The sequence below is a fragment of the Dryobates pubescens genome, chromosome 18 (genome assembly GCF_014839835.1).
Source record: "Dryobates pubescens isolate bDryPub1 chromosome 18, bDryPub1.pri, whole genome shotgun sequence".
NCBI classification, from domain to species: Eukaryota; Metazoa; Chordata; class Aves; order Piciformes; family Picidae; genus Dryobates; species Dryobates pubescens.
Genome location: NC_071629.1, coordinates 8,565,138 through 8,582,143, shown reverse-complemented (window position 1 = coordinate 8,582,143; position 17,006 = coordinate 8,565,138).

Below are 17,006 nucleotides of genomic sequence, written 5' to 3'. Positions count from 1 at the left end.
AGAGAAGAAGAGGAGCAGACTTGGGGGAAGACACGAGAATAACTGCTCCCTATCAGAGTCCCTTGGTAGAGGTATGCCTGGCAAAAAATGTTTGTTTTTTGGCTGCCAACATTCAACTTCAGCTTGCCTGAGTCATGGCCCCATGTACATTTTCCATATATTAGTCAATCACAGAAAAGAACAAAGAATCTGCTGTCAACACAGCCCAGAACTAAACAAAAATTGGAACTGTTCTGTGTGTTTAGCTCTACTTTTACCTACACCAAAGGTTACATCCTTCTGGTGTCTGAGGGCTAGGTGGAAGAGTGGAACAACTAGGAGGGAATGCAGGCAGGGGGTATGGTCACTGCCTGGAGAGGTTTAGAGAGCAGTGACAATTCAGAAGGCTTTTCAACATAAACTCAGTACAATTTTTTTGCTTTTTGTTATAAAAGGCATGAGAACATTTGGGTTTGTCATGACAGGTGTTTTTAGTTTTTTGTTTCCTACCTTTTACCTGATATCAGAATCCAAATCCAGTCTTCAGTGACTTACCTGTTAGAGCTGGACAGCGAGAAGGACAATGTTCCAATGTCCCAAGACAAATATATGTCCATTATACTTAATAAAGGACAGAAAACAAAAGCTAGGTTTCCCTTACAGAATTTATACTTCACAGAATTGTGAACTACAGATACCTCATCTGATGCTTTATCATATAAAAACCATAAACTTTAATAAATAAATAAAGGAGCAATTTATGCAATAATAAACGTAAGTTTTAAAGCATATAGGAAAATACACCTGCATCCAAACTGTCTTTAGCAGAGATTATCAGAAAATATTATTCCAGAAGAAACCTGTAATAAACAATTTCACTATCAAACCAGATAGATTTTTTTCCTCCTTAAATGTTTTATGTATCCATGTATATAAATGCATATATTTAAATACAAGTATTTTATCCTCTTTTTGTTACAATCCATTTTAGTTTTAGTTGCTCTTTTTCAGTTTCATTCTTCTCTCTCCACTTGCATCTCAGATCAAGGGTGGGATAACTAGGTACACTGATATTAACAGAATATACCATGTGACTACAGAGTGTTACAGCACAAATATTTTCTCTTAGAAGCCTTCTAATTTTTGGCTTGCTCCTTGCTGTGTTGGAAACAAAGTAGATTGATTCCTTGTAAAACCCAGGAGAATACAAGGCATTGACAGCTGAGGAAAAGGACACAGAAGCTTCGTAGACATGAAAATAACAGAAATGAGCTTAAGAACAGCATTTATACAGACTGTTTCACATCCTGTATTACGAAACCCCCTCACGTCTAGAGGATATCACTTTGTTTTCAAAGACCAAATGAACTGCACAGATTTATTATATGCTTCAAAAAGAGAGAGAGAGTCTCTGAATAAGGAATCCATGCTCAAATGTACAGCAAAAGAAATGTACCGTTTTCCTATTTCACATTCTTCATACTGAGTAATACAGAGGTGCATAAGCCTTTCTGTGCAGGTTAATACATAGATGGGAAAAGAAAACTTACATTAATAACAGAAATCTATAAACGCCCAAGTCCTTAGAACAGCGGCTTTAAAAGCCAGCAGAATTAAAAGACGCTGTTCACCACTGGGTAACTGAGGGGAAAAGAAGTAAAGGATGGATAAACAGTTGTGATAGTGTCTGTTTATTCTTTATCATAAGACTAAGCAAGTAGGGCATGAACAAAGTATTATAAAGCAATAAAGAATATGATAGAGAAAGAAGTCTCAACATGGATAGAATACCTACTATTTCTCCTAATAACATTTATTGAAAAGACTATGTACACTTCATATTGACATTTTAATTGGAGCAGACCTCTTCAGGCTGCTCTTGGTAGCATCGCTAGAAGCGTGGGCCGACGCACATCCCACTTCCTGCTCTGTGACATTTCTACTATCAACATCAAGGAAATCTTAAAGAATGTGGAAATTTAGCTTTTCCAATCAATTGGAAGAATCATTAACAGTGAAAATTTTGGTTGCTTTCCTGGGGAAGTCCTGCTTGCATCTGACTCCCCTTGAAATGGACATCCATACACATATGCTCAAAATCAATAAACACTGAGGCAGAATGAAAAGCAAAACCAGACACAAAACACAAGTACTGCCAAACCCCATTAAGAAGATATGCAACTCCCATTTGTTTACAACAATAAGATCAATGTGAAATTTCTTTAACAATTTTTAAGATGCTATAAAACTGCTGGAAAATTTCCTGTCATTTTATGTAAATCCCTAACATATATTCAAAATCTAGGCAAGCTAGTGTATAGTCTGCCTTGCCATCATGAATAACTGTCAAAATGAAACATTAAACAAAACTCTTTATTGGAAAGTTGATGAAGTTCCTTTGCTACGATGGTGCACTTACAAATAACAAAAGGTCCAGTAACTCTAATAGAACCCACCAGAAATACTGCTGTTTCACAGCTTTCAACCCCAGATCCTGCCTTTCACATTCCAGGATAACAATCATCGCAGTACCCCCTTAAAAAGGACAAATTGTCTCCAGTTCCAGAGCTAGGGAATCTTCAGCCATATCACAGCTCAAGTGTACCCTCCCTTGTACAAAGTACTGCTGCCATGGGAAATCAAATATTTTCAGTATCAGCCTCAAAATACTCAGAACATTTAATCCAATAGCTCATCAGGCTGCATTTCACTAGAAGTTAAAGAAAACAAAGGGAACAAAAGGCATCATGAGCCTTTGTTGCTGTGAGAGTATAATTTTACATAACTAAATGCAACTGAGTAACAAATTGGCAGTGCCACAACTTTTCTTTTTTTTTTTTCCCCCCAGTGGAAATTATTATTCAGCTATTTCTTTTGGTTGCTTTCTCCACACAATGAGTATTTCTTCAGGCTTCTCTGGATTGAAGTTCAGTCAATTAGCTCTCCTCCAAATCTCATTCTAATTAAGACAAGTATTACTCTGTTAGTCAGGTTGGCTACTGTGAAGACATAGATGTGAACCACAGTCTACTGAGCATATTTTAACACATCTCATTATTTCTCCTATTATTTTAACCTATACATACAGAAAAAGAGGGGTGGTAGAGGACCACCTCCATACTGCATGTTTTAAAAACAGGTATGCAATTTTCAGCAGAACTCTGTATGTTTTTTTCAGAAATAAAAGAGAGGATCTCCAAAACAATTTTCTCTAACCCTGTCAAAGGAGCAGAGTGCTACAGCCAGGAGTATGAAGGCAGTGCAAGGGAAACAGCACAGACTCAGTCCCTATGGGAACTGATGACTAAGGTTAGTATGGCACTTGCATCACCTACAAACTGACCAAGATGAAAGAAATATGAAGACTCTGGTTATTGCTGCCTTCTCACAAAATCCTAACACGAATCCCACGTGTGCCACTTCCCAGAGACAATAATCACATAAATCCTTCATTACCCATAAGCAGGGGAAAGCCCTATGGGATCCTGCAATGACCAACACGAAGCAGCACATGCAGGGGTCTGTCACAGCTTCCCTCCAAGGATGATCACGTTTCACTTTTGCTATTACTTTATTGCAAATCTTAATTCAGTACCTTCAACACAGTCCTCAGATTCTAGCAACCATACTCCATCTGCTTTATAATATTCAATAGCCTTTTGTGACCTCACTTCCCTAGTACCCTACATTTACTGGAAAGTCAAGAAAATTAGTTGAAATACAACTTTCCAAGTGATAAAAATGAGAAAGGCAATTAGGGAACTCATTTTGTGCCACTGTAATTACTAATGGAGCTGGGTTACATGAGTAAAACGAAAATGGGCTGTTGAGAGACATCACATATAACATAACAACTTAAACAGCTGCCCAAAGTGTGAAAGGTGAGAGCAGTTTATTACCATAGGAACATATGTGGTCTGAAGGCATGACATTGGCTCTAGCACTCAGGAAAAGAAAATTTCCTCTGTGTGTGTCTCAGTTTCCACTGATGCAAAACTAACAGTATTTATGTGCTGGTTCTGGCTGTGGCAGTTAGTTTTCTTCATAGCACCCAGTTTGGGGCTACGCTTTGGGTTTGTGCTGAAAACAGTGTTGATAACACAAGGGTGTTTTGATTACTGCTGAGCAGTACTCACACAGAGTCAAAATCTTCTCCATTCCCCACACCACCTTACCAGTGAGAAGGCTAGAGGTGCACAGCAAGTTGGGAGGGAACGCAGATGGGACAGCTGATCCCAACTGACCAAAGTCAGATCCCATTCTATATGATGGCATGCTCAGTATGTAAATTTGGGGGAAGAAGAAGGAAGAAGGGAATGCTCACAGTGATGTTTGTCTTCCCAAGTCACCGTTACCTGTGATGGAGCCCTGCTTTTCTGGAGATGGCTGAACCTGCCTGCACATGGGAAGTTGTGGTCGTTTGAGGCTGTGCCTTTAAGAACAAACACTGCTGGAACACACTGGCTAATGTTTTTGGTACTAGAACCAAAACATTCTGATATTCTAAACGAATTTCATTGGTTGATAAACAAAAATTCAGCTTTAGATTGTGAAGCGGTTGGAAAATTTTTTCCCTCAGTTCTGTTCGGTTTGGGAGTTGGGGGAGTTTGGTGTTTCAGCCTGTTCTCCCTGCCTGCTTCTTCTGCGAACTGCTGGACTTGGCCTTCAGATAAGCAAACACTAATCCTGCATGGGCTTTTGAAGCTTGCTAACAACTCTTTTCCTTAGTAACTTGCCTTTCTCTCTCTCTAACCCCTTTTTGGGGAAAAAGGGAGGTAAGGGGGGGAGAGAGGGGGTTCCAAAGAGGGGATCCCTCCCTGAGGGAGGGATTTTTGTTGTGTTATTTGTCTTTGCTGTGTATTTCTGTGTATATATTGTAAATACCTGTATATATTGTGTTATATATAACCTGCTTTCCATATATGCTTGTAAATATATAGCTTTTGCTCTTCGACTGAGTTAGCTGTGGTTTCTTACTCTGTGGAGGAGGGAGAGCTAAGCCCTCTCTCAACCTACCACATTTATTGGCGCCCAACGTGGGGCTTGCTGACAAATTAGTTTGATTTATTGCTTGCTTAAGTCGAACGAGCAAACATGAAGGTGTTTTGGCTTTTTGAGCGTCTGTTCTTCTCGGTCTTTGGTGTATTGATCTACAAGTATTGCCTGGGTATGATTATCGATAAGATAGGTAAATATATAATGCAAAAATTATATTTGTGGTTTAAGTACAAGATTCGGCTTCTGTATGATCAGTGCCTGGAATTCTTTTATGTTAAAAAGTACAGGAATGTTACATCTAGCACACTCCCTATTGAGATAAAAGAGTTTAAGATTCCGCTCGGTGAAAGGGTAATTTTAAGTGATGGCTGGGATCCAAAGCTGATTTTCTTGATGTGTGTAGTCCTGCTGATGATGATAATTAATGTGTATTTGTTGGTAGCACTGTACCGGGAGAAAAAAGTGTCCAAGGCATGTTTTGTTATAAAACGGAGGGTTAAGAGACGAAAACGCCACCCTAGCTCTGTTTCAGGAACATCCAGTGAGGATGATAATGGAGAATCTGTGTCAGTTAAAGATAAGGCTAAAAAGTCGATCGGCAAGGCAGCTCTGAATAGCAATGGTGATGATTCTGGCAAGCAGCCAGGGGCTACAGTAGCCCCAAACATGGCGGCTCCCGTGTCCCCAGCAGCCACCATTAACGAGGCAAAGTCATTTCCTCCTTCTTCCATGGCAGGAGCGGAAGCGTCCTCCAAAGCAGCTAATCTGTCTCAAAGCTTATCAGCTTCTGATAATAAGGCAGCTGGAAACCCAAACACAGCTCCAGTAAAGCAAGTAGCAGTTTTAACAACAAGGAAGGGTAAGACTAAAGCTGATTCAGGAGCTGACGGGGATGCACAGCAAGGTTCTTCTGCTGGGGAGGAAGAGAAAATCTGTCTTAAAAATATAGCTGAGTTATTGAGATCATCAGAGGATCGAGATGCATCTCTTGGTAGGACAGCAGCTAGTGGTGGTGCTTCTCAGCTTAAAGGGATCTTTGAGAGGTTGTTGGGACCACAAGTTGAGGAACAGGAGGCAGAGGAGCAAGAACAAGATGACATAACCGACTGCTCTTCACCCCGGGAGGAGCTTAGAAATGTAAGAAAAGACTATCTCAGAGCAGATAAGGAGCCAGTTCTCGCTTGGCTTGGTAGATGCTATGATACAGGTGCTCCAGCTCTAATGGTTGGAGACAAGTCAGCAGCCCAGCTAGGAACTCTCTCAAAGGATAATGGAATAGATAGACATCTAGGCAAGGCTCTCGGTAAGGTTAATCTGTGGATACGCCTTCTAATGGCGGTTCTCATGAGATACCCTTCCCGAGATGATCTTCCATGGAATCCTAAGCCCTGGACTACCATAGATGAGGGAATTAAGCGTCTGAGAGAATTTGCTGTTAGAGAGGTACTCTATGGTGAACATGAATCTCTGAATCCTGATGATGTTCCTGTAGGAAATGGTCTTACTAAAAAGCTCATCAAGCTTGCTCCTTCCAATTATGCAAACATTCTGGCAAGCAGAATTGTAGCAAGAAATTATGGTGGAGCTCCTCTTACGGTTGGCCAATTCACTGATCAATTGAGACAATTGGATGATAGCATGACACGTGTTTCTTTGGTTTCAGCCATTGAAACTCTGTCTGGAAAACTGGAGAATTGCATGAAAGAGCTGAAGGATGAATTTAAAAACACCATCTCCCAATTGGCACAAAGAGATGATTCCAATTCTTCCTCCAGGTGGGTACAGGTTTCATCTGTGAGGAATAGACATCCTCCAAGGAGGTCATTCCAAAACAGATCAAACCAAAACAGACCACCAAGGCAGTCACGTAGGACTATTTGGATTACCCTGCGTGATCAGTTTGGTGAGAACATGAACAGGTGGGATGGTCAACCAACTTCTAATCTTTTCAGGAGACTGAGAGAACTGCAAAGTGGCAGAACCCGAGGTAGCAATACCAGAAGGGTAGCTGTTACTTCTACAGTTCCCCAGGACAACTCTAGTAGCTCCAACAGTGGCTCCAGTTCTAACACTGCACAGTGTGCTTGTTGCACCTGTGGACATGTTCCCCATAACTAGGGGTGCCCTGCCTCCCGCCAGGGGGAGGAGAGGGGTAATACAGATAACAGAATCTATTGGGATGTGTACATCCAGTGGCCTGGCACTTCACACTTTCAGAAGTACAGGGCCTTGGTTGACACAGGAGCTCAGTGCACCATATTGCCATCAAATTATCAGGGATCGGAGTCCATAACTATTCTGGGAGTCACTGGTGGATCTCAAGAGTTAAGTAAAGTGGAGGTTAATATAAGCTTAACTGGTAAACAATGGAAAAAGCATACAGTTGTGACCGGACCTGATGCACCTTGTATTTTGGGAATTGATTTTCTGAGAGAAGGGCGTTTCAAAGACCCTAAAGGTTACAAATGGGCTTTTGGAGTAGCTTCTGTAGAAATTGATGGACAAAAACTGAAGCTGTCTGCTAGACCTGAGCTTTCTGATGAATCGGCAGTTGTGGGACAACACAAGATTCAGGACATTAAGTTGCCGGTTGCTTCTCGGACTGTGCATCACAGACAATACAGAACCAACCGTGACTCTTTGTTGCCCATTCAGAATCTGATTCGTCAGTTGGAGAGTCAGAAAGTCATCAGCAAAACTCATTCACCTTTCAACAGTCCAGTGTGGCCTGTGCGAAAGCCGAATGGAGACTGGCGTCTGACAGTGGACTACCGAGCCCTGAATGAAGTAACTCCGCCTATGAGTGCAGCAGTACCAGACATGATGGAACTCCAGTATGAGCTGGAATCCAAAGAGGCCAAATGGTATGCTACCATAGACATTGCTAATGCCTTCTTCTCTATTCCCATAGCAGAGGAATGCAGGCCTCAGTTTGCTTTCACCTGGAGAGGAATCCAGTACACTTTCAACAGACTGCCAATGGGCTGGATCCACAGCTCCAGCATCTGTCATGCAGTAATCCACGATGCTCTGGAGGAAGGTGGTGCTCCAGAACACATCCAGTTCATCGATGATATCATCGTCTGGGGTAAAACTGCTGAGGAAGTCTTCGAGAAAGGTAACAAAATCATGGACATTCTCCTGAATGCAGGTTTTGCCATCAAGAGAGACAAAGTGAAAGGTCCTACCACAGAGATCCAGTTTCTGGGAGTGCAGTGGCAGGATGGACGCCGACACATTCCAGTGGATGTGGTAAATAGAGTCTCTACCATGGCAAATCCCACGAACAAGCAAGAAACTCTACGTTTCTTGGGGATAGTGGGATTTTGGAGACTACACATTCCTGGATACAGTCAGATTGTGAAACCTCTGTATGATGTGACTCGAAAGAGGAACAGTTTCCACTGGGGACCTGAACAACAAGCAGCCTTTGACCAGATAAAGCAAGAAGTAGTCCAAGCAGTGGGTCTGGGACCTGTGCGAGATGGTCCAGACATTAAGAACATTTTGTACACGGCTGCAGGTGACAATGGTCCAACCTGGTGCTTGTGGCAAAAAGCTCCAGGTGAGACACGTGGACGACCTCTTGGTTTCTGGAGTCGAGGTTACAGAGGTTCAGAGGCTAATTACACTCCAACAGAGAAAGAGATTCTAGCTGCCTATGAAGGAGTGAAAGCAGCTTCTGAAGTAATTGGAACTGAGTCACAACTTCTCTTAGCTCCCAGATTGCCAGTTTTGAATTGGATGTTCAAGGGCAAAGGTTCCACACCACATCATGCCACAGATTCCACCTGGTCTAAGTGGATGGCCCTGATAACACAGAGAGCTCGAATGGGAAATCTTGAAAGACCTGGTCTGGTGGAGGTGATCTCAAGTTGGCCTGAAGATACCAACTGTGCTAAACCTCCAGAGGAGAGAGTAACTCGTGCTGAGGAAGCTCCTCCTTACAATGACCTTTCTGATGATGAAAAGAAATATGCTTTGTTCACAGACGGTTCCTGTCGTCTCGTCGGGAACAAGCGAAGGTGGAAGTCTGCCGTGTGGAGTCCAACACGCCGAGTTGCAGAGGCGAAGGATGGAGAAGGAGAATCCAGTCAGTTTGCAGAGGTAAAAGCTGTCCAGCTAGCTCTTGACGTGGCTGAACGTGAGAGATGGCCAAAGCTTTATCTCTACACCGACTCCTGGATGGTAGCCAATGCTCTATGGGGTTGGCTAAAGAACTGGAAAAAGAATGGCTGGCAGAGGAAAGGAAAACCCATCTGGGCAGCTGAACTGTGGCAAGACATTGCTGATCGAATCGAGAGAATTCCAGTGAAAGTGAGACACATTGATGCTCACATTCCCAAGAGCAAAGCTACTGAGGAACAGCAGCACAACCATCAGGCAGATCTAGCTGCAAGAGTTTCTCAAGTAGACAAGGACTCTGAACTTGATCTCGACTGGAAACACCGAGGTGAGATATTCTTAGCTCGGTGGGCTCACGATTCGTCAGGACATCAAGGCAGAGATGCAACATACCAATGGGCTCGTGACAGATCCATAGACATTTCCATGGATGCCATCACACAAGTCATCCATGACTGTGACATTTGTGCTGCTATTAAGCAGGCAAAGAGAATTAAGCCCTTGTGGTATGGTGACAGATGGTCCAAATACAGGTATGGTGAAGCTTGGCAGATTGACTACATCACTCTACCACGTTCTCGTTCTGGTAAGCAGTACGTGCTTACTATGGTAGAGGCAAACACTGGATGGCTGGAAACTTACGCAGTCCCACATGCAACTGCACGCAACACCATTCTCGGTCTGGAGAGACAGATCCTGTGGAGACACGGAACTCCAGAGAGGATTGAGTCAGACAACGGAACTCACTTCAAGAACAACCTTGTAAAGAGCTGGGCAAAAGAGCACGGTATTGAGTGGATTTTCCATATTCCTTACTATGCACCAGCTGCAGGGAAGATTGAGCGCTACAACGGTTTGTTGAAGACCACTCTCAAAGCCATGGGAGGTGGATCTTTGAAAAACTGGGAGAAACATTTAGCACAAGCAACCTGGCTGGTGAACAGTAGAGGTTCAGTGAACCGAGCTGGACCTGCACATTCTGATCTGCTACAGAAAGTAGAAGGTGATAGAGTTCCTGTTGTTAGGGAAAAGAATCTGTTAGGTAAAACTGTTTGGGTATTTTCGCCCTCAGGAGAGGTTAAACCTGTCCGAGGGGTGATTTCAGCAGAAGGTCCGGGTCACACTTATTGGGTAATGCAAGAGAATGGTGAAATTCAGTGTATTCCACAAAGAGATTTAACTTTAGCTGAGAGAGTTTAATTTCAGAATGTTGTACAGCTACAGCGCGTCCAAAGGAAAGAGTCCCTGAGGAATCTACGGTGCACGAACCCTGAGAACCCTGAGAGCCCTGAGTCAACTGAGAGTCCCTGAGTCCCTGTTTCCCTTTTCCTTCGCTTCGTCTGCGGAGAGACAAACTGTTTTCCATTTTCTTGATTTTGGATTTTCTTGGACTTCTGAATCATCTACATCTGAGTATAGCCGGAATGGACGATGAACTTAACTTACGAACTGTAAATATTGTTCTGGATTGGATGGACAGTACGAACAGCCAATGAAATTGTTTAGAAAGGGGTGGACTGTGGTCGTTTGAGGCTGTGCCTTTAAGAACAAACACTGCTGGAACACACTGGCTAATGTTTTTGGTACTAGAACCAAAACATTCTGATATTCTAAACGAATTTCATTGGTTGATAAACAAAAATTCAGCTTTAGATTGTGAAGCGGTTGGAAAATTTTTTCCCTCAGTTCTGTTCGGTTTGGGAGTTGGGGGAGTTTGGTGTTTCAGCCTGTTCTCCCTGCCTGCTTCTTCTGCGAACTGCTGGACTTGGCCTTCAGATAAGCAAACACTAATCCTGCATGGGCTTTTGAAGCTTGCTAACAACTCTTTTCCTTAGTAACTTGCCTTTCTCTCTCTCTAACCCCTTTTTGGGGAAAAAGGGAGGTAAGGGGGGGAGAGAGGGGGTTCCAAAGAGGGGATCCCTCCCTGAGGGAGGGATTTTTGTTGTGTTATTTGTCTTTGCTGTGTATTTCTGTGTATATATTGTAAATACCTGTATATATTGTGTTATATATAACCTGCTTTCCATATATGCTTGTAAATATATAGCTTTTGCTCTTCGACTGAGTTAGCTGTGGTTTCTTACTCTGTGGAGGAGGGAGAGCTAAGCCCTCTCTCAACCTACCACAGAAGTGTTGAATGAATTCGTTGTTTTGCTTTGTTTGAGTGTGGGTTTTTTGATTTACCTATTAAACTGTCTTTGCCTCAACCCACAAGTAGTCTCACTTTTACTTTTCTGATTCTCTCCCCCAACCCATCAGGGCTGGCAGTGAGCAAGTGGCTGTGTGCAGCTTAGCTGCCAGCTGGGGTTAAAACATAACAACTTATAAATTTTATCTCACAGAGGTTCCTGAGATTTTAGTGGTAAGTGATATTATCAGACCACAGTAATATGGACACTAGATGCATCATTCTGTAAAAGCTAATATTTACTTAAGAAGCACTGTATAGTACACACAGATCAATAAGCAAAGAGGTGAAATATTACTATAATATTTCCTCATTATATGCCAGAAGCCATCTCTCCTCCACATTCAAAGTAGCCCATATCTCCCAAGGATAAGGGTAATTCCTAATTAGGCAATGACAACTCAGTGCACCTGCCCTTTAAGCATAAAATACCTTCTTTAAAAGCATTTGCCTCTTTTGTGATTCCAAATAAACTAAATGTAGAAGAGTGAGTGTGAAGATCAACAGTCAGCAAACAGTCAAAAAGTTTTCTGATGATGAATAGCCACCTTTGAAGTGGTCTGCTTCAATTCTGTTATTTCTGGAATTTCAAACATGAACTCTCAAGCAGCCAACTTCACATTTGTATTCCGTGGCAATAAAAGTCAGCTAATTTGGTACTAAGTATGACAGGATATTATTGTTTATGTATGGTCTTTATCTCGTAGTTAAGGGAAAATCTGCCAAATTCCACAAGTTATTTCCTTATTAAAGGGAATTTTAGAAAGAGGGAGGCACAGTGTTAGTATACAGTTCCCTTATTATTTTTTCATTGAAATGAAAATGTCATCCTTGGAAAATACACTTCAGTACTGAATGTACTCATTAGCCTTTTGCATTTGATCTTAATTTGATGACAAAGACATTAAATGGATGTCATTTTATACTGACTGCAGTTTTGACAATGGGTTCATTCATCCATTGCAGTAAGAAAGAAAAGGTCCTTGTATTAAAATTGTCAAAGAATCATCTCAAAATGTGACTAATTTATATGGTAGCTTAAAAAATAATTCTGTCACATTCACTTAAAGCTTCTTCCTTAAAAAGTAATCAAAACATATTTGCACATGGCTACACTATTGGGTGCTCCCTGCAAAATCACAGTGCATAAATTACAAAGTAAGCTTTTTCATAGTAAACACAGAGATATGCAGAAATTATAATGATGTCCTCTCAATCCCTAAGGCAGAGCAGAGCTAAATGCATCTTTAAAACATTCAAGAGCTCTTTCTTAAAAAAACCCACACAAAACAAAAATACAACCCCCCACAAAATCCCCCAAACAAACCAGAAAACAACAACAAAGAACCCAATCCAAAACATACTGCAGCGTTATGTGCTTACATTTCTCTCATTGCATTGCCCCAGGCTTTGATTACTAAGCTTGATTTGAGTGAAATGATCTATCATTCTTTTTCAAATTAATAGATTAACTTGTGATATTTGTAGTACATATTCCCATATTACTTCAGGAAAAAGATTCCTAGAAATATTCAGTTGCTTAATAATATTTAAACTGATGTTATACAGTAGCCCTCTTTTTCTCTGCTGCAGCCTCCCCATGACATAGAATCATCATACAATCATAGAATAGTTTGGAAGGGATCTTAAGGATCCTCTGGTTCTAATGCTCCTGCTGTGGGCAGGGACAGCTTCTACTAGTCTAGGTTGCTCAAGACCCCAGCCAAGCTGGCCCTGAACACTTCCAGGTTTGGAGCCTCCACAGCTTCTCTGGACTGTTTCAGTGTCTCACCACGCTCACGGTGAAGAATTTCTTCCTAATGTCCAATAGCATGCATGTAAATTCAAAATGTTTACTGTTACTTATATCTTTATTTTGTATTTTTAATTTTGCTAGGCAGGGTACTTTCCATCATAGGAAATTATTTGCTCATAAAGACCAAAAAGCAAAACATGAGCTGGGAAGAAAGGTGCTACTATGATTAATATCCCAAACCTTACCAGTGCATTCAGAACTTGCAAATACAGACCCTGAAGTAAGGTAAGATTCAGATTGCATTCTACCTAAAGCACAGTTTCAAGGTAAGGCCATTCTGTATTTCTTACTTTATAACTTGCCTTTTCCAGAAGACTTTTACATTCCTGTCCTGAGAGGTATCTCTCAAATATCATTATTTCCAGCCTCTCTCCTCTCAACAACAAAAATGTCTCCAGTTTTGTATGTGATTTTTATCATAGCCAGGGGAATGGATGACAAATAACAAACATTGCCAAATGTGTAAGCAGAAAACTTGTCTTGAAGTGGGTGGGGGAGTTTAGATCTTGGCAGCTGCTGTGTAATCAAAAGCTTTTAGAAAAGCTAAAATAAATTAAGCCTTGTTACAGAGGCTTGCTGATTCTAGGAGTTATTTTCCTGCAGACATTATGAGATGTTCAAGCTTTTCAAACAGCATTCACTGGGTTAGCTGTCCAGAGAGAGTGTGCTGGATGTCCCTGAACAGCAATAATTCTCAAAAGCACAGGATTTTGGAAACAATGCAGGATCTATGCTTTTGAAAGCATAAAATGTGGCTAGGACTGAAAAGCTGGCTATTTGTGGACTCTGGATTCTGTTTGCTAATTTCTTTCAGTTTAAGTCCTGTTCAGTAAAGAAATGAGTATGGTCTAGAGAGTTAACTTCCAGGGTTAACATGGGTATTCAGTGCATCTTTATTGAGCCCTGTAACACCAAGGTGAATTTTTAATATAATTTTAAAGTAAATTAATTTTCTAAACTGTATTTTGTTTAAGATATCATTGACATCTAATGAAAATGTAAGGTAAAAAACTCCCTAGAAAGAAAAAAGGGATTAGACTGTCTTGTGAGGCATGGTTCAGGATGTGCGACTGAAGATATACCAAGATGTGACTGTAACTCTTTATACACAATTATTGGTTTCATTCACGTCAATAAGGAGAGAAAATGGAACTTTCCTCTCAACTCCTGTCTCTTAAATATCCTTACTCACTTTGGAGAAAATGCAGCTTCATGGTGGTGCCCTTACTATCAGGCACATCAAGCAGTCTAATAAACTGAGAGCTACTTCTTTAGCCATACTGGCACCTGACCAGACTGCAAAAAGCCTTCAACGCTACTAATAGTTTTAGTATATGCTTACAGCAAGAGTAAGGTTTCATGGTTGGACAAGATTTTGAAATCTTCTGTTTGCCACCCATACCTGACTAGAACTACAGAATCTGGAAGTCACCTGCACCTGGGCAATTGAACAGACTGTGGACAGAACACCTGTATACGTCACCTGTGAAGAACAGCTAAGCATCAAGCAGATAAAAATGTCTTCTTTATGCTTTGGGGTTAAAGCCAATTAGCAAATACTAATAATTTCAACACATCAGGAACAAGTGGTTTTTGAAAAAAAAAAAATTTAAAAAAATGAGTAATTTCCTCAATAATGGATTCTAATTTGGTATTTTTAGGTGTTTCCTGAGGTTCAGGACGAGTCACATACCAAGAGATGTTCAAACCAGCTCTAAAAAAAATAATCTTATTTCTAAATATGATATGAAATGCGCAACAACTCCCAAGAAGAATTCCACAACATAGCTGGAACACCCACATAACTTCTTTTTTTTCCATGTAAACAGAGACCTATGATTAAAGTCTGAGCTCCCATGGTTTTGATGCATACAAGTGTGCATTACACGCACTGTCTCAGCAGGCACTCATTATGCAGTCACAGCAAAGGAAAAGTACATGCCTCAGTGAACAAGGAGGAAGGAGGAGATTTTTTTCACTAGTTCTGTTGAAAGGTAACTACAACTTTGAGAAAACAGGGATCATTGCATGCTCCTTGGTGTGTTTTTTTTTTTTCCAATCTGTGATTTGGGATAAAATTATTTACTAATAATAACTAACTAAAACAGTAGTTCTGCTAAAATTTCTTTCAGGAAGCTTTAAGCCTCAAGAGGTCCTTATCATTCAGAGCAACTACACAAGTATATAAGATTAACTAGGTAATGTAAAACCTGAGTAAATTATTAATTCAACTTAAGCCAGAAATAACAACCTGCCCTTTATTATTTGGGGGGTAAATGATATATGTTCAATTACTTCAGACACATGGTTGCTGAAAGCCAGAATTAATCCAGGAGACATGGTCTAGTTCTTTACAATATTTTTGTTCCGTGAAGGGTGTGAATTAACCCATTGGATACCACAAATACAGATTATGTCAATAAGCACACTTAAAAGAAGCTGACTTTTGCATTGTGTCTTCCATTCCTTCTTCAAAGCCCACTTTATCTCTAAGATATTGCCCCAGACATATAGAATAATACAGGCTATATCCATCATGGACACTGCCGTATTCAAAGCAGCAGTGTTTGCCTCGTTCCACCTTCTTAGACAAGATGTGGAAAAAACTATACTCAGTATGCCAACAGCAAACAAAGTATCCAAACTAAAAACAGCTCTTGTGCAGTCATGAGTAGATCCTGGAAGCTTCTACTTGCATCATTCCATTATCTGAACATCAGTTTGGAAAAGACAGAAATAAGTGTGGCTGAATTCCACTGTAGCTTAATTCGTGTAATTCTCCTGCTACATCAAACCCACGAAAACCTGAATCAGAGGTATCCCATCCCTACAGTGTGGTGCAAAAAGCCTGAGTTGAATGACAAACCGTTGTTCCTGTCTCATGATAATCAAGATGTCATTTATTTTCCCACCTTACACTAATGATTTCCATCCTCCCTCCAAAAGGACAAATTAAGATAACATCCTTGTAGAGTAGCCAGCAGCAGACAGAACATTTGCTCAATGTGGTTTGAAGAAATCTGGCCAATAAAACACCTGGTTAGATAACTCCTGATCAACAAAACTAGAATTATTTAGCATCATTTGAAAGCAGGACAATCAGTAAGAATATGTAAATAAAGCTTATTCTTTTGCATGGAACTGAGATAAAAAGAAAACCAACAATTGACATCTTCAGGGAAGCAGTTTTAAAAAGACTTTACGGTGTCTTACTATAGTTAGGACGGCACATTACACTTGGGTATCTACGAGTAATCCCTACTGATATAAATGAACATTGTTTATCTATACCTAAGGGAGGAATTTATTTAAAAAAATGCAAATACAGATTACATATTTAAATTACTGAAGCATGAAGTGTATGTCAAGGACAAATTGTGCAGAGTGGAGGGGGTTTTTTTTGGGTTTGGGGTGTTTTTTTTTTACTAGTTTTAATGCTACCTCTAGCAGTTTCCTCACATTCTTAAATTAGTCTGTGGGCATTTTGAAGGTTGAAGAACAATGAACTTTGAGAGCATAATCATGAAGTTTAAAGTGAAGAACAACAGAAATCATATGCTGGAAGGGTGGAATTTTAATTTTGCCAGAGGCAAGGCAAAAAGCATAGAAACAACTGTATTAAACAGAAACTTGTTACATTATAAGTACAGGTAAGAAAGAAACAGTAAGACTACAACTGAGACACATTAATCACAGCTGTTTTCTGCAATGTCTCTAGTATTCAAGGTTTATAGCAAAAGGTGCAGCGACTGTGTAAATTAAATAAGTAATAACTGTGCTACAATTGTGGAACACCTTTACTTGAACAGAACCATGGGATGCCATTTAGTCTGAACAGCCTGCTCCAAAAGGGCTAGGCTGAGTTGCTCCTGGCCTGTCTAGGCAAGGTTCAAATAACTC